The sequence below is a fragment of the Pinus tabuliformis genome, chromosome 4_1 (genome assembly GCF_031772625.1).
Source record: "Pinus tabuliformis cultivar Carrire ecotype Pingquan chromosome 4_1, CPIR1, whole genome shotgun sequence".
Lineage (NCBI taxonomy): Eukaryota > Viridiplantae > Streptophyta > Pinopsida > Pinales > Pinaceae > Pinus > Pinus tabuliformis.
In genome coordinates, this window is record NC_142303.1 from 779,590,998 (window position 1) to 779,614,703 (window position 23,706).

A 23,706-nucleotide genomic window follows, 5' to 3' on the forward strand; every position below is an offset into this window, starting at 1 on the left:
CTGAGGTAGAAACATTTTATTGTCAATTTTCTTAGGACTTGGGGACTGAAGAGTTCCACACCATTGACCATTATCCCATTCTCGTGGGCTTTTCTTGGGACTTAAGGTAGCCACAGAGGCATATGAGGTAGGAGCCAATTTATAGCACCAGGAGATGAGAACGACCTGATCATGTTTCAAGGCCAAAACCCCTATTAGGCCTGCCACTTAACGGCCAGCTCAGAAAAATTTCAAGCAGTGGTATATCTTTATATATATATATATATTATATATATATATATATATGCAATTTGGTACATGAAACTAATTCAAAATTTGTCAGTCTTTCCAAGTGTGTTCCCCATTGATTTTGGAATACTGCTCTCAGATTTCTCCTCGTTCAATTAAACCTTGTTGAGCACTCCCTTGATTTGACATTCTGATCCACTTTTTAAGGAGTTTTGCTAGCTTGATTGTTGGAGCACCCTACATTAAGGGAAAGTTTCATAACATTGTCTTGGCATGCTTCCACCTTGAGATCCACGCTTCAAGAATTTGTTGGGATTATTTGAGGAATGCTTCCCTTATTTTGAGCTCCATAACTATTTTAAAAGTCATGCTTTGAGAGAATCTTAGATAGAGGATGCCCTTGTTCAAGGAGGCATTAAGCACACTCTAAGAAGCCATTGAAGCTCCAAAAGATGAGGAAAGCCCTTCTTGAGAGAATTATTTGATTTGTTCATGCATCTTTGCTATTATTTCTTGTAGGGTAAAAGTAGATCTAGAATCCACTTATCATTATTTTATTTAAGAAGGTTGAGGATTTAACATTTTAATTACTTTTCCTTGAAGAAATTAATGAATCTGAAACCACTAAATGATTATATTATTGTAAGAGAGGTTGAGATCATATATACATAAAGACAAGCCCTCTCACTTGTCAAGGAATGCTAGATTTGTGAGGAGATCCCCTCCAAGCCTAGTTGAAGATCTTGTAGAAGGAATAAGTCAAGTGGCAAGCACGTGTGAGGTTTCCATTTCTTTTATATTTTGTATTGGATGACCAGAGTTTTATGCTAGAGTAACCACTATAACTTTGTGCTGAAAATAACCTCTAGAGGGCAGTTTTGCACAAAGACAGAAATTAGGGTTGATTATCTTGACCCTCCCTAAGTCTTTGATGTAATTTTGAATTTTTGAAGAGCATTTCTGCTGTAATTTCAGATCGGTTGTTTGCATTTGCTAATGGCCCATTTAATCTTGTGAGATTATGAATAAAGGTGTGATGTATTTGGTTGGGCTGTTTATTCTTTAGAAGGTTGTCCTGCATTGTCCTTATCTCTGGTAATCTCATGTTATGGTTGTCCATCGTTTAAGGTTGCATATTATTTACTGGCTGAAGCACAGAAACTCAGCAATTAACAGCAATGATATATATATCTTATTAATAATTGAATGATGAATTACAGAGTGAGAGGCCCTGGCTTAAATACAGCCTTGGGTGCCTCTTGGTGAATGGGCATGATCTTTGATCATGCCCTTTGCCTATTAAACTAATAATTACAACTAACTAATTTTTATATAACATTGCCTTCCTCCCAAAAAAATGCTTTGTCCTCAAAGCATACGTAACGACGGATGTTGTTGACGAAATGCTTCAGTCTCCCAAGAAGCTTCTTCTTCTAGTAAGTCCTTCCACTTGATCAGGTATTCTTTGATTACACGAGATCGGAGCTTCTTTTCCCTGGTGGATATGATACCTTCTGACTCTAAAATGACACTTCCTTCATCATCTAAGGACAGAAGTGTTGTTTGTGTTAATTGATGGTCACCAAGTGCCCTTTTAAGGCAAGATACATGGAAGACGTTGTGGACGCAACTTTTATCCAGAAGGCTTAAACTATATGCAACTTGGTTGATCTTTTTGTTGATCTGGTATGGTCCATAGAATTTTGGTGCCAATTTATTGACAAATACCCATTCTACAACTTCAAATTCTCTCTCGGTTTTGTTTCAGTCAGCTTGCTGCTTCATATGATTCCTTGCATTATTTATATTTTCTTTTAGAGTTTGGACTACTTTTTGGGTTTCTTCTAACTGGATTTTAATAGCTGGCAGCTTCGTCTCGATGATAGCAAAGTCCTTCCATTTCGGAGGTTCGTAACCGTACAAAGCTTGAAAAGGAGTCATTTTCACCGACGTGCGTTAAGTGGAATTGTACCACCATTCAGCGAGATGTAACCACTGAACCCACTTATTTTGTTTGTCGGTGGCATAACAACACAAACAGGCTTCTAAACATTTATTGACAACCTCTGTTTGGCTGTCCATTTGAGGATGGTAAGCTGAACTCATGTTGAGGTAGGTTCCTATATGTTTGAAGAATTCCTTCCAAAAGTTACTCTTAAATTTGACATCTCTATCGCTCACAATGACCTTGGGAAATCCATGTAATTTGTAAACATTTTTGCAAAATATCTCAGCGATTTGTTTTGTTGAGTCTGATTTCCTCATTGCAATAAAGTGAGCGTACTTGGTGAGTCTGTCGACTACTACGAGAATTTTATCCTTACCATCAGACATAGGTAAACCTTCAATAAAGTCCATTGATATTTCCACCCATTTCTGATTCAGGATGTTTAAGGGATGAAGTAGTCCGGGTGTCATTATATTTTCAATTTTATTCCTCTGGCACTTATCGCATTCGGCTACATATTTTTGAATATCACTGCTCATTCCCTTCCAAAAGAACGACTGACATGCGTTATAGTAGGTTTTAAAGTATCCCACATGTCCGACTGACAATGAATCATGTGACTCTTTGAGAACCTTGGCTTTAAATTTGGAATCTGCATTCAGATAAATTCTTCCCTTGTACCATAGAATATCGTTCTTCCATTCTAATTTTGAATTCTGGGGAAGATTATTGATTATAGCACTTGTTTCTAGGTTTTTTGCATATTCACTTCGAATCTCATTAAGTCATTCGAGCACAACCATTGAACCTGCGAGTAATGATGGTTCTTTGCCTTTCCTTGACAACGCATCAACTACTACGTTATCTTTCCCTTTCTTATGTAATATATCCATGTCAAAGGTAGCAATTTTTTCTATCCATTTTTGTTGTTCTGTAGATAGCGTTTTCTGCTAGAGGAGATGTTAAAGACTATTATGATCTGTTCGTATTAAGAACTTACTTCCCAAGAGATATTGTCTCCATTTGGCTAATGCGTGCATAATAGCAAGCATTTCCTTGTTGTATGTAGACTTGAGACGTTCGTGCTTATTGAGCTTTCTGCTTTCAAATGCGATTGGATGACCATCCTGCATTAGTATTGCTCCTATGCCAAAACCCGAAGCATCACATTCAATTACAAATGGTTTTGAGAAGTCTGGAGTTGCCAATATAGGGGCATTAGACATAACTTCCTTCAAGTCTTCAAAACACTTCTCTACTTCATCATTCCATTGAAATGAGTTCTTCTTTAGAAAGTTCGATAGGGGTGTGGTTTTATGGGCATAGTTTTTGATAAATCTTCGATAATACCCTGTCAATCCTAAGAAACCTCTTAACTTGGAGATATTAACTGGTTTGGGCCATTCCCTTATAGCCTTGACCTTATTAGGATCTACTTTTACTCCTTCTTTGGATATTAATAATTATATGTCCAAGATATTCTACTTCTTCCTTCCCAAAAGTGCATTTTGACTTTTTGGCATAGAACTGATGCTCTTCCAACACATTAAGAACTTTCTCCAAAAGTTGTAGGTGCTCCTTCCAAGTTTTACTGTAGATTAAAATGTCATCAAAGAACACTAACACAAACTTCCTTATATGTGGACGGAATAGCTCGTTCATAGTAGCTTGGAATGTTGTCAATGCATTGGTTAAATCAAAAGGCATTACTTTAAACTCATAATGACCTTCATGTGTTCGGAACGCAGTTTTTGCTACATCTTCCAATCTTATTCTGATTTGGTAATATGTTGACCTTAGGTCCACTTTTGAGAAGTATTTAGCGCCATGTAGTTCATCCAACATTTCATCGATAAAAGGAATTGGAAACTTGTTTTTAATTGTTATTTTGTTTAGTCCTCAATAATCGACGCATAATTTGAACGATCCATCTTTCTTTCGAACTAATACAACTGGAGTAGCATACGGACTTCTACTTTTTGAGATGATACCACACCACACTTTAAAAGATCTTGGACTAATCTCTCAATTTCAGTTTTTTGATGATGTGGATATCGATATGGTTTGATGTTGATGGGATTTGATCCTGCTTTGACTTCTATTGTATGCTCGATATCTCTTTTAGGCGGCATCTTCATCGGAAGGTCTTGGAATACTTTTTCATGTTTTTGAATTAGCTCTTGGACTTCTGGTGCTTCTTTGTTGACTAGATTTGAAGTTAACATTTCTAATTGATGACACTGTACTACATAGGCTGGCGCTCCGTTCAGAATCATTTTCATCATCTGAGATGATGATACAATTTGGTTCTCAGGTGGCTGGAACCCATATAATTTGTATTTCTTCCCTTCCCATTTAAATTTTATAAATTGCTTTTGATGGTTGGCAGAGTAAGTACTGAGGGTTTGTAGCCATTGGATACCTAAGACCACATCCACTCCTAATAATGGTACAGTGTAGAACGGAGATTCTAAATTAAAGTCTTGAATCTGTAATTTGACTTTATGGGATTTCCCTACATTTTCAATTTTCTTAATGTCGGCTACCATAAACTTCATGTTGGGCATGGGAAATGTGAAAATGTTGAGTCTCTTCGCCATGGTTGAGTCCAAAAAATTGTGGGTGCTACCGGTATCAATGAGAACCATTACATTGTTCTTCTTGATATGTCCTTTTAATTTTAATGTCTGGGGTTGTGATATACCTATCATGGCCGATAATGATACTTGCAAAATGCTCTCATCATCTAGTTCTGGAGAGAATTCTGGGGAATCTTCGATTTCTTCTACATCTGATTCATCACTATCTGAATCATTAGTTGCTTCGCATTTATACAGGTTTTTGGTCTCTTTTCCTTTAGCACACCTATGTTTAGGGTCCCATTTTTCGCCACAGCGTTTGCATTTTCCCTCTTTCATCCTTTGCATTTCCACGTTAGTTTTTTCTCCTTCACAAAGATGTGGTGGAACATATTTTGTGTTATTCGTGTTCGCAAACTGGGGAAATCTTCGTCTCGAATATACTCTTTCAGCCTTTGACCACAACATCTTTTCAAATTTCTTTTCAACAGCTTTTGCTTTTTGTCTTGCTACTTCTATCGACATAATGTCATGAAGCTCAAGTTCTGCTTGTAGATGGGGTTTAAGTCCCGAGGTGTACGATTGAATGAGACAAGTTTCTGATAATCCAGGTACTCGTGTTGCTAAAGTCTCCCATTCTCGAGTGTATTCATCCACATCTCCTTTTTGTTGCAATCTGGTGAGTGTTGAGAAGAACTCTTCTTCCTTGACACCTTGGAACCTTTTAAAGAACGCATCCTTAAATTTCCTCCAACTAATAGCAAGTGTCATCTTCTTCCACCACATATACCAATTATATGCTTCGCCTTCCATTTTCATGGAAGCATGCCTAATCTTTTCGTCATCATTGTCAATATCGTAAATCTCGAAATATTCTTCTGCTTTATTGAGCCAAGCAACGCTACATTTTTCGTTACCGTCAAATTTGGATAGCTCGATTTTTGCTCTTTGTTGATATGTCGCTATCAACGGAGCGAAAAAGGGGTATTGATTTGAAAAAAACAGATTGGTGTATGGATTCTAGCGCTGCCTATTTTCAAAATTCGTGTTACTATTTCCTTGATTAGGTGTGGAAGATGTCTTTGGAGACTCGGGTTTCTCATTTGTGTCTGATGATTTTCACGAATTTGGAGAATTGAGATGTTAAGTAGCCTCATTATTCTGGAGTATTTGATCGGGTGTAATCTTCAAGCTCATACAAATACAACCCAACATCACCATAGCTTGATCCACCTTAACTGAAGGTTTGCCTGATCCTTTTTAAACTCATTCTTGCTCTCCTCGAGCTGACTCTTTATTCCCTTTGTTGTGTTCTGGAGCTCCTCGATTTTATCGCCTTGTCCGGTCACCTTAGTCTCAAGGTCTACTAGTCTCTTATTGAAATCGGCCATCAACATTGATGAAACCATTGAGCGGGTCTGAGGTGGAGTATATCTATCCAGCGTAACTCTTTTTCTTAACTTAATCCTAATTTTCTTTTTTTTCTTTTTTAAATTGAATTTTTTTTAAAACAATAATCTAAATATTAATTAATTATACAATAAGAAATTATATAATTAATTAATCCTTACTATATGGTTGACTATATAATCTAATGTTTGAAAATTGGTCTCAATATATATAAATGTAATTGGAGCCGACGGAAATTTAAACAGATTATATATTATCTAATGTCTAATGTTTAATATATGGTCTTAATTGAGACGGATGGCGGAAACTGAACAAGGCCGACAATCATATGCGGAAGGAGAGGTGAAGTGCGTGGGGTATACAGGCGGTCGTGGATGCAGGGACAGTCGGAACAGCAGACGGTTGACACGAAACGAGAATAAGCAGCGACTGTGTGTGTGCGGACAAGCAGGGAAATTGGCGGAGGGATGAGACGTGTCGCGAGAAGACAGCGGACAGATGAGGAAACACATAGCAGATGAAGAATTGAGATTGGAATTGGTCTTTGTCCACCCATCCATCTATTTCTAAGGTTTATCGTATCCATCTTGTATTGAAGGAGAACTAGCCTAAGTGAGAAGAAGAATTGTTGTGGTGACAGTGAGCAGCCTTCCTAAGTTCCCTTCAAGTTGAACTCATGTTTCAGGGTTTTCTCATGTTGGACACCTAATCCTAATGGGTTAGTGTGGAAGCCGAATGGACAAAAGCAGTCCAAGAGACCTTGGGATCTGAAACCCAAGAGTCACATATTTGTACTATAAATGTATATCTATTGTTAATAAAAAAATGTATTGCATGATTTATCTTTCATATCTTTTGTGCTGTCCATGTGTGTCTAACATGGTATCAGAGCCGCTTGTTTTTCTGTGGCCTGTTATGTGCATGTCAGTCCTGGCCCTTTGCCATATTCTTTTCCAGAGCTCCTGACACGCTGCCTCTGCCATATAACGCATCTGTCCAAGCCGTTCTGAGATGTTTGTCTTCCATATTCTATTTATGAGACCTGCGTTCTCTGTCCATATACGCTCCATTTAAAAGCGTTGCACCACCTGCGATGTACCTTTATTCCCTGACATGGTATTACGCCTCTGCTACGTTTCTTCAATAATAACTTCGGTAAATTTGTTGCAGTTACTCTCAGAGACTTTGTTCCTTGTCGTTCTGCATTCTAGCACTAGCCAGTGCATCAAAATTAGTAAATTCGCACTGCATTCCAGCACGCATAATTTCTCTAGTATGAAATGCATGGGTTGTTTATAAATATTGTGCGCATTATTGATGTTGGAGCAATTCTAATCCGTGAGAGAAATTAGGTATTTGAATCGATTTTTATGTCATAAATCATCTCTTCGCCCTTCAGAAACGCCAACGCTGACATTTCTGTTACCTTTGCCAGACCTGCACTTTGTGCATTCTCCCATGCAAATAATACTCATATTCTGCTAGATGTTGTCCTCTCAGTTTTTTTAGTGAACGTATTGGTGCTCCGTGGATAGATACATTGAGCCGAAGCTGGGAACAACTGTAGCCATATAACCTTTCTGGAGATAGTTTCATTCGAAGATATAATGCTTGCTTTCATCTCTTCATAGGAGTCCTTGAAATCATAGCTGCGTTGAATTGGTTGCTCCTACAAATTGTATGCGTTGAAGGTTTGTTCGTTGAATTCTTGGTAATACGTTGAATTAAAGACCATGAAGGTTGTGTGCTTGAAGAGTGGTGCATATGCTTTATGTTGACACGTATGGTGTTGCGTTCTACATTAATGCGTTAATACATTGATTGCCATATGTATGGCATCAATTCTGTGCATTGAATGTTTTTAAACACCGGCCTTTGAAGGTTGTATGCTATAACTCCCTTCTGAAAAACACGTGGTATGCATGTGATGTTCGTTATGCTATTCGGTGCGTTATTTGAGGCATTTGTATTACATATGTGCATCGATTGCGTTACTCCTGTTTTGAGTTGAAGGCTGTAAACATGAATCTGCTATGTACAATGGACTTGTGGTAAAGCAGCGGGATGTAAACATCGTGTATGAGATTTGCAGAACAACGAACGAGACTTGGAGCAGTGCGGCATTGTTTTGGGTTATTCTGCGAAGACAGATATTGAAATATTTGCTGTTGGAAACACTGTACTTGGTATTCAGTTCCATCCAGAATTTTCAGAGGATGTCTTGTTGGACATACTAAAGTTTCGCCGAGCACGAGGAATCATTAGTGAGGAGGTTGCCAACGAAGTGATACTGAGTTTTAAAGACAGACAGCCGGACCAGGATATTCTTTCGAGAAAAATAGCTTTGATAAAAAATAAAAATAAAAACAACTTGTGCGCTCCTTGTTGAAGACTGTGCGGTTCCCTTTGTGCGTTGAAGACTCTGGTATTTTATTTGAAAACAGTGTTTTTGAGTATTGTTAAGATCAGTCGCATGGATATAAACAGATTTTTACGAGGTAAGACGGTGTAATTTTTTTGTTGAGGAGAAGTTTGGGCCTAGTGCATAATAGAATTCAGAATTAATAAGTTTGAAAACTCTGCGAATTAATAAGTCTTGAGAATATCCGGCCGACCGCTGCCCTTCAAAGTTTTTTGTTTTTTTCCTCTCCGACGTGCATTTACTGAATTGTCCTATTCATGTGGAAATACATTATGCAAAGGTAGTGTACCAGATCGTACAACTATCTCCATACCAAATTCCTGTTCGCAGATAAATGTGTTATCTAAAACAAATTTGAAGCGCAGACCTACACAGGGTGTGAGCTCGAGAGACTGCCCATATATAGCTTTTCTATCAAGTGTAGATCGAATCAATCCACCCACAAGAAGTGACCTGGATTTGTTTCTCTATTTGTACTTTTTGTTCTTCTAGTTGAATTTCCAACAGATATTTTGGTTATCAAGGTGCGCTGAGGCGATTTTGTTGATTTCTGCATGGAGATTTAGAACTTTAACTGAACTGTGGTTATGAGGGTTAACAGTGTGATATTTTATTGATAATTTTGTACGAGTTGGTGAAAGGCATTGCTTCTGTATGCAACCATGGAGTCGTGCAGAGTGCAAAATCACTAATGATTTTTTCTATGCCACTTAGTTGAATCTGGTTGGCCATAACAAATTTTTTTATGCCTGCCGCTTGCATCTAGAAGGTATTTAGCAGTGATGATGCACATTGATCGTGGATTGAAGGTATTTAGCAGCTGATAGTTTTCTTTTGCAGCAGTCGAAGGATTTCTTCAAAATATTAGAGGATTTGGGTAACTGTTGGCTAAATATAGAAGTACTCGGTGATATTTGTATAATTTTGACAGTTTCAAGATATCTCTGGTTGATTTTTCCCTTTAAGCTATAGGGCTTTCTTGTGCAACTTGAAGATATTTAGCAGCTTACATTTTTCTGTGGGATTTGGAGGTTTTTTAAGGGGTAGAAAAATGGCTAAGCTTGAAAGAATATTAGAGTTATTGAGAACTCTAATCATGTCCACTGCTAACAGCACAGTCAAAATTAACAAAGCCTCTCTTTCAGACATTCAAACATGTCTGCAATATGCACAAGAAAAGATAGAGTTTTTGCAGCTTGAATCACAACTGCAGCAGGAAGAATTACAACAGTGGAGTCATCATTCTGAACCTGTTTCTGTTCAGAACAATAAAACAGACTCCCATAAACAGCAAGTTAATATTGTTCAAGTTCATTCAGTGCCCAATAAAGCAGCAGTTGTACATGCAGATGCAGAAACTCAGTCTGCACTTCCCAAGCCCATCATCAGACCTTGAGAACAGCTTGTCCATAACAAGCACAGAACTGGTCTTGGATATGACAAGGACTTGTCCTTTCATATTCCAGACTATGCCAAGCCCATTCAGTTTCAGAGTGCTGGATTCATTCATGACAGTTCACCTGCTCCTTATGACAGTTCAGCTCCAGCTGTTCCAGATTTTGCCCCTCTTCCACAGCAACAACAACAACAACAACAGATCGTGAAATGCCAACACTGTGACCGAGTTGGCCATTTGAAAGATCATTGTTTTGATCTTCATCCATGTGAGCACTGTCATAAAACCAGCCATTCTTCACACAGATGCTTCAGAAACAAACGTCCTGCAAGAACAAAGATTCATCTTGGATGGATCGCTTCTTGGCAATGGGCATCAACAGCCAAGAAGATATTCCAAACGCATGTCAGAACTTGTTCTAGAGTATTGAGCAGTCTTGCAGTTGAGTTTTCTCCATCTTCTCACCTTGTACCTGACAGGGGGGAAAATGATGGTCATCTACAAGCTTCAAAGTCACATCAAGCGAGCCTGAGCCACAACCTGCCACACCAGTTTCAGAGTTGTAGCCAGAGACAAAGATGCCCGTGAACAGATTGAGAACACTTCCTCTAGCAGAAGACTCCAGCTTCTTGCCAGTTTTGGAAGAGTTCCAGGAATTGCATTAAGCATTCCAGAGTTGTTGGTTATCCTTAAACCATCACAGGTTGAGACTTCCCTTTTCAGGTTGAAGTTTTACCTTTTATGCGGGGTGAGACCTCCCTTTTATGGTTGAAGGTTTCCCTCTTTGAAACAATAGGATCACTTCCTCTAGCAGAAAACTTCAGTTTCTTGCCAGTTTTGGAAGAGTTCCGGGAACTGCACTAAGCGTTCCAGTGTTGGTGGTCATCCTTAAACCACCGCCCTTTATACCAACATTTCATAGAGCACATTCAGCCTAGTGCTGCCATGCATTTTTTGCACATTTTGTATTACAGCTCTCTTCTTGGACTCATACATAACCCTTCGGATTAAGGGGGGGAATGTTGGACACCTAATCCTAATGGGTTAGTGTGGAAGCCGAATGGACAAAAGCAGTCCAAGAGACCTTGGGATCTGAAACCCAAGAGTCACATATTTGTACTATAAATGTATATCTATTGTTAATAAAAAATGTATTGCATGATTTATCTTTCATATCTTTTGTGCTGTCCATGTGTGTCTAACATCTCACTTAACTGAAACTTTGGGTGTGGGACCAAAAAAATGTAAGAAAACACAGTTCCAAGCTTTTGTTACAATAAGAGTACAATTAATAAACTAACAATTATGTTTAAAAACTTCAAAAATTTATAAACAAGTAGTAAAGCAAAATTTTGATGACACCTCTAAAGAAACCTTGGCCTAGAAAACCACCATAGCCACCAATGAAAGTCTATTATCAATTTCTTGGGAAGGGATGAATAATAAGGCCAAATTTTAAGTCCATATTCTAGGCACCGTGGAAGCCCTTAGAACCTTGTTACAAGGGCACTCTTCTGTTCGATTGCTTAGAGGCATGATTGCACCAACAAACTCGGTGGCGAGTGAGAAGATGGAAGCCACTCCAATCAGCTTTTTCTGATTTGGTTTCTATTGGAGATTTGCTAGGCAATATTTTGTACACATATGGCCCAGTGCGGTATTATTTTTGGTGCAGGCTTGGTGACAAGTATGTCTCCATGGACATTTAATGTATCACCACTGACCCTTGGTTATATTGGGGCGTTTGGGTCTGGAAAATGATGTTTGCATGTAATTGTTGATTCAGTGGCCTTTTCTGGGCTTTGCAATGGCATTGACTGTTCTTGGTATTGTGCCATCATTTGCTGAAGAGGCATATTGGCATATTGGACAGGGGTTTCTGGTGGCTGATTCTGGAATAGCAACTATTATGGTTTTACACCTATTGAAAATTATCGAATTGCAACTTCTATCATTCTCCAACAAATTTTTTTTTAAGCACATGCTGCTGCAGCCAGCTTCCCTTCAAATGTACATGGATATTTGGTAGGCCTAACATTTGTGGTACTCCTGTGCTTGCACACTGCTTGCTTATGTGGCAGCATCTAAGGATCCATTCACAGAAGGCAGCCAGCTTCCCTTCAAAGGTACAAGGATATTTGGTAGGCCTAACATTTGTAGTACTCCTGTGCTTGCACACTGCTTGCTTATGTGGCAGCATCTAAGGTTCCATTCACAGAAGGCAGCCTGCCATTGACATACACAACAGGAATAAGTCATGAAGGAAACTGCTCTTTGGGAGACAGTAGGCTGGGCACAGAGACAAAAGGAGGTGCAAAAAATAATTGATTCTCTTTTAGATGTATTTCGAAATATACCACATGGAATGCCCCCTCAGACTACTAGACATGGGCCATAATGTCCTTAAAAACAGTCCTATTATGGAGCTAATCAGAAAAAAGGATGGTATAATCAGAATTATACGAGATTAACCAGGGGTCTATCAAGAACAGGTATCCTATTTCAAGGATCAATGAGTTGATGGCAAACTTGCATGGTGCCACAATATTCACCAAGATACACTTAAGACCTGGGTATTCCAGATAGGAGTGAGAGTGGCAGATCAGTTTAGAACATGCCATGGCCACTTTGAGTCTCAAGTGATGCCATTCAGACTAACCAGTGCACCAACTACTATTCAAGGTACCATGAATAAAAGTCAAAACTTTCAAACCCTACCCCTTTTTTTGTTTTCCTTTGATGAAAACCCAATTTACAGTGTGAACATGGAGTACCACCTTCACTGTTTGGCAATTGTTGTTGAAATCCTATGGGTAAATTCTTTGTTTGTGAATAAATCCAATAGAGTCAATCTATTTGGGTCACATTATTAGTAAGTAGGTTGTGAAAATGGACCACACTAAAATTCAAGCAATTCTGAATTGGCCTACTCCAAAGAACGTGAAGCAATTAAGAGGATCCAATGAGCTCTGCAACTTCAATATGAAGTTCATCAAAGGCTTATGGGGTCTCATGGCACCCTTTACAGATCTAACCAAGAGGCCACAGTTTAGCTGGTCCGGCGCAGAAGAAGCCACAATCTATAGGAAGAAGATAGTGACATCTAGTCACCTCATTATCAAATATGATGCTTCTTGCATTAGCATTAGAGCTGTGATTATAAGAAAAAAATCAACAGCCTATTGCTTCTGAAGGTAGGAAGTTCACTGATAAAGAAAAGACACCAGGCATTTATTCAGGAAAATGCATGCCATAGGAAAATTTAAGCAGTGTCTGTTGGGGCAACAGATCATCAAAGTTTAGAGTACCCCTTAGCTCAACAGAACTTAAGTGGCAGCACATTCAAGCGGTTAGCAAGTTGCAAGTGTATAACTTTGAGATTCAATGTAAGAAAGGCATCAACAACATGGTGGCAAACTCATACATGATATTCCCACCTTATCCATAACAGACCAGGATGGAAAGAAGAGATTCTTGCTAAATATGCCAAGGTTGAGAATCTAAGTGTTGTAAACATCTCGATAACATCCCGATTTTATCTCGAAATCATGATTTTTCGGCCTAGCCAATGTTTGCCGATTTTAAGTGGCAGCACATTCAAGCGGTTAGCAAGTTGCAAGTGTATAACTTTGAGATTCAATGTAAGAAAGGCATCAACAACATGGTGGCAAACTCATTATCCTCAATACATGATATTCCCACCTTATCCATAACAGACCAGGATGGAAAGAAGAGATTCTTGCTAAATATGCCAAGGTTGAGAATCTAAGTGTTGTGAACATCTCAATAACATCCTGATTTTATCTCGAAATCACGATTTTCAGCCAAGCCAATGTTTGCCGATTTTTACTGATATTTTCCCGATTTTTACAATTTTTTTATTTTCCGGACCCTTGCCGATTTTATCCCGAAGCTGATGTTCGCAACATTGGTTGAGATGATTCCATAATGCACAAACCCAGAATGACAAAAAGGCAGACAACAATTATTCAATTTCAGGTGATATCATTTTATCTGAAAATCAAATCTACCTTATTACTCACTCCAACTTCAGGGTACAGATCCTTGAATAAAGCCATTCTTCTCCTTATGCTGGCCATGTTTGGTTTTCAAAACTCATTTATGCATCAGGAATAGATTCTTTTGGAAAGGTTTAAAAACAGATGTAGAATATTTTTATTTTGTGGCCTCACGAGTCACATGAAACCAGTCAAAGGAATAAAATTGAAAACACATGGAGTCCAGCTAAGCATGGACATTGTGATGGGACTGCCTAAGGTGGGTGGACACTTGTAGGCATCACCTAAACTCCAAACACTAGTTTCACCCTTAACCAATGGGCAGGCTGAAACTTTTAACAAATGTTTGGAAGGATACCTCTGAAACTATGCTGCTGACCATCGATCCTCAAGAATAACATGGTTGCACCTAGTAGAATATTGGTCGAACACAGCATACCACATGTCCATTGGTATGACAGCTTTCAAGGCCCTGTACAGTTATGGTCCTCTATTGATTAGTTAGCCTCTTTAAGAGTACCAAATGCCAGCTGTTCCTTATCTAGTATGTCAACAATACTTTATAAGTTGAAGACACACCAAGGATTAGACCCTTATTCTTCAGGTGATAGAGCCCATTAGGTCCAAGTGTTGAACCTAGGAGCTCTGATACCGCTCTGTAACACAACCATGAACTAGAGATCGTTACCAATAATTTTTATTTTTTTTGGATGATCATTTTGATATGTTTTCTCAAATACAAAGAAATCTATTGCTTCCATCCACAAACCAACCTTCAATTCTTAAACTAGATTGTTGACATATGATCAGCAAAATTGTAGCCCAAACCCACTATCCAAATACTAAATAATGGATTTTAAGATCTGCTATGTCTTGGTAATATCTTCATTGGTGAAGCCTGACACATAGGCCACTAGTTTGTTAATTAATTCGGACAAAGTCATGCTCCAAATCTAGTGTACAATTCTTGTTAGTTCATTAGGCTGCTCTGAATTGCTCTATTTCTACTTCAAATGCATCAAGCACCACCATATCTAATCTGTTTGTCATTTATGTTCTCATAAAGCACGTATACTTTGTTTACATATAGTAGAAGCATACAGATCATTTCAATCTTTTCAATTCCCACAAGGAGTACATTGTAAGATCTACAATCATTCTACTGGAAGCATCTTCTTCTTGCTGCAGATTTGAAAGGTCCCTATTTATGAGATATTACTAACAAAAACCCATCTATATCTGGATTGATATGCACATCAAGGTTGTGGAGTTTGAGGTTGCATACTTTGAGTTGCAATAGTTGACACATTGGAATTTGAGTGAACTTGAGAATGTGCCCTTGAGCTTGTATTTAATACTGTCTTTCTGCTATTAATCGAGAAGCAATAGGAGCTGCTTTTACACTCCCATTATGTATTTACAATAAACATGCTTTTGGGTGCCAGCCCAGTGTTGCGAACATCTCGATAACATCCCGATTTTATCTCAAAATCACGATTTTTTGGCCTAGCCGATGTTTGCTGATTTCTTAAAATATTTTTATGGTATCTTAAGTTTGCCGATGCTTGCCGATTTTTTACCGATATTTTCCCGATTTTTACATTTTTTGGTTTTCCGGACCCTTGCTAATTTTATCCCGATGTCGATGTTCACAACATTGTGCCAGTCCCATCGACCTACTTATTAGGGTCATAAAATTATTAATGTATGATGTCTTCTCCAACATGCATACAGTGAGTTGTATCACATGTGTGCACACACTTCACAATTCTGACCCCAGTCCAGTGTAGATTGGAAATATAATTTGTGCCTCTTGCATATCTCAGTTACATAGTCTCTTGATTTTGAGGTGCTAAGGGTAGATAAAGCGTCTAGATACAGGAACACATGGGCACAACCACTCATGCACACAACTAATGGATTTAAGACCCAAGTCCTATTTTAAAATATCCCAAATGGAAGGTGGAAAGTTGGTATATCCTGATCAAACTGACTGACCTCTACTAGTTCGCTATAAAAATATTGGGATATTGCTTTACTCAAAAAGAAAACCTATGGGTTCCAAACTATGCATATCTAATTAAATATGCATGTTCCTACTGAAAATCTGAATAATGACCTGGCAAAGTTTATTTCCCTTCAATAATGTATATTTGGAGCATTTTCCTGTTGAAATTTGGTACCGGAGGACAGGTGGTTCCCTCAGGCTTTGATCTTTGGCCTAGGGAAAAGTGTCCAAAAGAATTTAATTTTTCTCCTAAAGTGACTTTATAAAAATCTAATTTAAAAGTGACTTTAAGTGATAAAGTTACTAAAGTCTAATTTTAAAGTGACTTTATTAAAGTCAATATAAAATTAGAAAGGAAAAGTGACTTTGGAAATAAATGACTAAGTGGGTCTTTATTAAAGTGGGGTGAATTAAAAAATAGAAAGTGAGATTTAAATGAGCATTTAATCTCAGCCCTAGATCTCAATCTATTTTAGCGATTAGATTTAGGGATCACTCAAAAATCGCTTAGGGTTAGATTAAAAGAGGAAAAGGTCATTCATTCTTTCATGAGCAGATTAAGAGAGAGAGAGCAAGAGAGCAAGGGAGATTTCTGGACAGGGAGGAGAATGAGGCAGCAGCTTGGCACACATTCCAAGGCAGCAGTTTAGCAAATCCGTACAACTGAGTGAGCACACAGTAAAAAGCAGATATTTGGCACGATTTTCTAGAAATCCGTACAGCAGTTTATTTGTGGAGGCCGTACAGCAGTTGGGCACGATTTTCTAGGAAAACCGTACAACAAGTTGGGCACAATTTTCTAGGAAAACCGTACAACAGTTGGGCACAAAAATCGAGGAGGCCGTACAGCAAATTTGGCACCAAAATCGAGGAGGCTGTACAGCATTTATTGTTGTTCTGTTTTGCTGTTGCTAGTTTTTCTAATTGGCTGTGAAACACGGAAAACGAGATAAGTTGTAAAATTTGCTTGCTGATTTTTTTGCTGAATATTTCTCACTGTAAAAAGCATTTTCCAGAAATAAGAAATAGCTCTCGAACTGGTTTTCCCCAAGAGTTGTAGGGGGTTTTTCCAGGGTCACCTTGACCAAAAATCATTGTGTTTAAATGTGTTAAATGGTTGTTTGTACCTGCTGATTTTTTTATTTCTGCATTTTTCAGCATTCTGTAAAATTTCCAAAATTTGTGTTTTCAACAAAATTTATTTTTCAGTTGTTGAATGTATGGATATGGGAAAGGGCATTTAACTGTATGGGAGAAATAAGGTGAAACTTAAAACCGGGGTGGGAAATGAGAAATTTTTACATGGTATCAGAGTTTGAGTGCTGAAGTGCAGTTTGGGACAGCAAGGAGGAAAATTACAGCCTGCTGATTTTTCTCAGAAAATTCCAGCAAGCTGATTTTTCACAAACAGCAGTTTTATCTTTACTACAGCAATGCTATTTTTCAGTTTTAGAACAGCAGGATGTCATTGGGATTGAGGGTGGAGGATAGGCTGGATGGGCATACAAATTACAGCGTTTGGAATGAGAGAATGCAGAATATCTTTGAGGAGGCAGAAGTCTGGAACATCATGGTGCATACCACACAGAACCCTGTTGTTGTGCCTATTGATGCTACTCAGTTGGCTGAGTATAATAAAAGGAACAACAAGGGCAAGAGACTGATTCTAGACAGAGTCAAAGACCATTGCATTCGTCATGTGAGAGGAAAGAGAAATGCCCATGAAATGTGGACAACATTGTCCAATCTCTACCAGAGTACCAATGAGAACCGGAAAATGGTCTTTAAGGAGAAGCTGAAGACTATTAAGATGGGTAATGATAGTGCAGCTGGATATCTCACAAAGATTACTAATGTGAGAGATGAGTTGGCAGCAGTTGGAGAGGACATTCCACCCACTGAGTTGGTGCAGATTGCAGTGAATGGCCTCCCCCGTTCATGGATGAACTTTGCTGATGGGGTTTGTGCACGTGAGACCCTTCCCACATGGGAGAGGTTTTGGGATGATTGCATTCAGACAGAGATCAGGAAAGGTCAGCTTGGGGCAGCCAAGCCAGTTGAGCAAGATGAGGATGTAGCAATGTCGGCAGGAGGCAAGAAAGGCAAAGGGAAGAAGCTGGCTTCCACAAGCAATGGTGGGGGCAAAGGCAAAGGTAAAGGTAAACAAGGTAACACACAGAAGGACTATTCCAAGGTGAAGTGTCGGAATTGTCAAAAGATGGGACACTATGCAGTTGTGTGTCCGGAGAAGAAGAAGAAGAAGGGGAAGAACCAGAGCGTGGCAACTTCAGCAGAGGTTGAGGACTTTGCAGTTCGTTTTGATCGAGAGTTTGGGTTCACTGCGTATGAGTCCTCTAGTGTAGGATCACCTGCCACACAGGTTCAGAGGGAGCATGCTTTTCCCTCGATTAGCAGAGCATCTTCGGGTATCTGGTATGTGGACAGTGGGGCTTCACGTCACATGACAGGAGTCCGTGAGTACTTCTCAGAGCTTTCAGAGAGTGGCACTAATATAGAGGTAGTACTCGGTGATGAAAGAGTTGTTAGAGCAGTCGATGTGGGGACACTGACATTTCAGAGGGAGTCCAAACCTCCCTTGAAGATGTCAGATGTTCTTTATGTGCCAGGGATGAGGAAGAACCTCATATCCGTCTCATCTTTGGAGGACAGATGATATGAAGTATTGTTCAGGGGAGGACAGGTGTTGATGTATCCCGGGGGCACTCCAGCTGATTCAGCGAGAGTGATAGGTGTACGCCATGCAAAGGTGTACAAGTTTGCATTCCAATCCCTTTTGGCATTGAGCAGTAGTACCGACAGCAGAGCTCGCAGTTCTGAGCTGTGTGAGATTTGGCACCGCAGGATGGGGCATATGTATCATGGAGCCTTGAGGACCTTGCGGGAGATCACTACAGGTGTGCCAGATTTCAGTACTGATCACTTTGATACTTGCAGAGGATGTGCGATGGGCAAGTTTGCCAAATCCCCTTTTCCCAGCAGTGACCGCAGAGCGACTGGGATTCTTGATTTGATTCATTCTGATGTGAGCGGTCGGATGTCTCATGTTTCCTTGAGTGGATATGAGTACTATGTTTTATTCATTGATGATCACTCCAGGAGGACCTGGATTTATTTCTTGAAGACCAAGAGTGAGGTCTTCAAGCGGTTTCAGGAGTTCAGAGCTCTTGTGGAGACACAGACAGGTCGGAAGATCAAGTCCCTGAGGTCGGACAATGGAAGAGAGTACACCCTTGGAGAGTTTGTTGACTATTGTGCGGAGGCAGGAATTGGGAGGGAGTTCACTGTTCCTTACAACCCCCAGCAGAATGGGGTTGCGGAGAGGAAGAACAGATCCATCGTAGGGGCTGCCAAAGCCATGTTACATGATCAGGGGTTGCCATTGTTCTTGTGGGCAGAGGCCTGCAACACAGTTGTTTATTTGCAGAACAGGAGTCTGCATCGTGCCTTAGGGAACATGACTCCGGAGGAGGCTTTTTCTAGGAAGAAGCCTGATATTGGTCATCTTCCTATCTTTGGATGCATTACATACTCCTACATACCCAAGGATAAGAGGACCAAACTAGAGCCCACCGCAAAGAAGGGTATCTTTGTGGGCTACAGTGGGACCTCAAAGGCCTTTCGGATTTACATTCCTGCACAGAGGAAAGTTGTTGTTAGGCGGGATGTGAAGTTCGAGGAGGACGGGGCCTTTAGGAGATCACGGGAGTTAGAGTATCTGGATCAGCGAGACCCTCAGCAGCAGTTGAGTCAGTCGCAGGGATCCAGTGGGCAGGGATCAGGAGGATCAGGAGGTACATCTATGAGGATGTCAGGTCCGTCAGTGAGCAGTGGCTCACCGAGCCAGAGGTGTGGTGCTCCAGGCAGTTCACAGAGCAATTCACTGGGGAGTCCACTGATGGACAGTTCACACGGTACCTCAGCTTCTACAAGTTCAGGTGCAGGCAGGAGGACAGCAGATAGACAGTCAAGAGTTCAGGCTCATGATGATGAGGAGGAGGAGTTTCATTCTCCTATGGGAGAAGTGCGCTCAGGGAAGAAGAAGCCCAAGTGGCTTCAGGACACCTTGAGAGATGCAACAACTGTTGCTGAGCCTAAGAGGCCGGTCAGAGAGAGTAGACCACCTGAGAGGTTTTGTAGCTATGTGGCAATGGTTACCAGCATCCTTGACTCTGAGCATTCTAGCTATGAGGAGGCAGCTAGCCAGCAGGTCTAGAGAGAGGCCATGCAGGAGGAGTATTCTTCTATCATGAAGAATGATGTTTGGGAGGTAGTGCCGAGGCCTGAGGGCAAATCCATGGTTACTTCCAAATGGCTTTACAAGGTAAAGCATGCTGCAGATGGCAGCATTGAGAAATTCAAAGCGAGGTTTGTGGCTAGAGGGTTCTCCCAGGTAGAGGGAGTTGATTATGAGGAGACATTCGCTCCCGTGGCTCGATATACTTCGATCCGCTCCATTATATCGATAGCAGCAGAGATGGGTTGGAAAATCCACCAGATGGATGTGAAGACTGCATTTCTCAATGGCTTCATACAGGAGGAGGTGTACATTGAGCAGCCACAGGGCTTTGAGGTGCATGGGAAGGAGTCCCATGTGTGCAAACTGAAGAAGGCCCTTTATGGCCTGAAGCAAGCTCCCAGAGCTTGGTACTCCAGGATAGATACATACTTGCAGGGGATGGGTTTCACAAAGAGTGAGGCAGATCCGAACCTTTACTTTATTGTGATAGGTGAGGAGCCTCTCATTCTGGTGCTGTATGTGGATGACTTGGTCATTACAGGTGCAGAGAGACTCATAGAGCACTGCAAGAGAGATCTTGTGGCGGAGTTTGAGATGAAGGACATCGGCTTGATGCATTACTTTTTGGGTTTGGAGGTGTGGCAGGAGGAAGGGCATTTCTTCCTGGGGCAGGGGAAGTATATTGTGGACAACCTTAGCAGATTCCACATGGAGGATTGTAGACCCATGTCGACACCGATGATCACCAACTGGAAGAAACTTCATGCTTCAGATTCCAAGTTGGTGGATCCTACATTGTACAGGCAGCTGATTGGTTCCTTGATGTATTTGGTCAACACTAGACCAGATATTTGTTTTGCAGTCAACACAATGAGTCAGTTTATGTGTGAGCCTAGGAAGGTTCACTGGGTGGCTGCAAAACACATTTTGCGGTACTTGCAGGGGATAGTGGATTATGGTATGGACTACAGGCAGGGGGATGGAGTGAGATTGGCAGGTTATACTGATTCTGATTGGGCAGGTTGTGCTTCTGATAGGAAGAGCACTTCAGGGTGTTGTTTTGGGTTGGGTTCAGCAGTAGTGTCATGGTTCAGCCGGAAGCAGCAGTCAGTAGCATTGAGTTCAGCGGAAGCAGAGTATATGGCAGCCAGTCTAGCTAGTTGTGAGGCCATCTGGCTTCGCAAGATGTTGTTTGGCTTATTTGGTCAGCCGTTGAGACCTTCAGTGATTTATTGTGATAATCAGAGTTGCATTAAACTCACGGAGAATCCAGTATTTCATGACAGGTCAAAGCATATCGGGATCAAATATCATTTCATCAGAGACTGTGTTCAGAAGGGCGCTGTGAAGCTTGAGTATATTCCCACTGATGAGCAGGTTGCAGATATTCTTACCAAAGCCTTACCACGGGGCAAGCATGACTACTTCAGAGACAAGATGGGTGTGGTGAGGAACACCTTCCTCGGTAAGAGGGAGTGTTGAAATTTGGTACTGGAGGACAGGTGGTTCCCTCAGGCTTTGATCTTTGGCCTAGGGAAAAGTGTCCAAAAGAATTTAATTTTTCTCCTAAAGTGACTTTATAATTTTTATAAAGTCAAATCTAATTTAAAAGTGACTTTAAGTGATATAGTTACTAAAGTCTAATTTTAAAGTGACTTTATTAAAGTCAATATAAAATTAGAAAGGAAAAGTGACTTTGGAAATAAATGACTAAGTGGGTCTTTATTAAGGTGGGGTGAATTAAAAAATAGAAAGTGAGATTTAAATGAGCATTTAATCTCAGCCCTAGATCTCAATCTATTTCAGCCATTGGAGTTAGATTAAAGGAGGAAAAGGAGAAAAAGGTCATTCATTCTTTCATGAGCAGATTGAGAGAGAGAGAGCAAGAGAGCAAGGGAGATTTCTGGACAGGGAAGAGAAGGAGGCAGCAGCTTGGCACACATTCCAAGGCAGCAGTTTAGCAAATCCGTACAACTGAGTGAGCACACAGTGAAAGGCAGATATTTGGCACGATTTTCTAGAAATCCGTATAGCAGTTTATTTGTGGAGGCCATACAGCAGTTGGGCACGATTTTCTAGGAAAACCGTACAGCAAGTTGGGCACGATTTTCTAGGAAAACCATACAGCAGTTGGGCACAAAAATCGAGGAGGTCGTACAGCAAATTTGGCACGAAAATCGAGGAGGTCGTACAGCATTTATTGCTATTCTGTTTTGTTGTTGCTAGTTTTTCCATTTGGCTGTGAGACACGGAAAACGAGATAAGTTGTAAAATTTGCTTGCTGATTTTTTGCTGAATATTTCTCACTGTAAAAAGCATTTTCCAGAAATAAGAAAGAGCTCTCGAACTGGTTTTCCCCAAGAGTTGTAAGGGGTTTTTCCAGGGTCACCTTGACCAAAAATTATTGTGTTTAAATGTGTTATTTGTACCTGCTGATTTTTTTTATTTCTGCATTTTCCAACATTTTGTAAAATTTCCAGAATTTGTGTTTTCAGCAAAATTTATTTTTCAGTGGTTGAATGTATGGATATGGGAAAGGGCATTTAACTATATGGGAGAAATAAGGTGAAACTGAAAACCGGGGTGGGAAATGAGAAATTTTTACATTTCCCAATAAGGGTGAATTCAACGGTTCAACCAGTGGCAAAACCACATCCAAAAATGAATTGCATAATTACATATAGATGCACCATACTATTCAACACAACAATATTAAATTGGAAGACAAGTATAAATAATCAAGATACATAGTCAAATACCACTTACAGAGACCTGTCTTTCATGAGTTTAATGATATTTCATGGGAAAACTCTGTGAGTAGATACAAATAAGGGAAACCTTCAAAATCTGTTCTAGGATGGAAACAAATCAATTAACCATAAATTTCTGCGACTGTTGACAGAATGTCGTGAACTTCTTTCCTGTGATTTAAATTTTACATAGAATATAAAGCAATATTACCAGTAAAGCAACTACTCAAAAAAAGAGCCAAAAAAAATCAATAAACCTGATCATATCAAGTAGGGGGGATGGTATCCTCTTCAATGGAGCTATTCCTTACTACTTTGGCATCGCTTCCTCCTCCAGCCTTTTGTCTTCCAATGGCTTGGCCACTAAGTGCGCCATAAATTCTAAAATGTGTTCAGCCCAGATTAATTGATTGTTATAAGATAAGACCAATCCTGAAATCATTTCCCATTAAATCATGTTAAATTTGGCAAGTAGGGCCAAATTCCACTTTGAGTATCTCATTTGATGGAAATAATTGTTGCAATAGATTCCTCTTTTCAAAAGGACCAAAATCGACCTAAAGATCATCAAATTTGGTTAAGCAGAAATGTGTTTTTGAATTTATGCCCCCACATGTTCAAATTATCAAGGTCGGCTTGGGGTTATTTAGACATGTGAAAACCTCTCCATCTTATATAAATAGAGGAG

At 39.9% G+C, this 23,706-nt stretch overlaps 1 protein-coding gene across 6 annotated transcripts in view; it reads right to left on the reverse strand.

The window, feature by feature from the left end:
• Window positions 1-23,706, reverse strand: part of CI51 (51 kDa subunit of complex I) — a 61,503-nt gene that overhangs the window by 17,197 nt on the left and 20,600 nt on the right. The window lies entirely within an intron of this gene.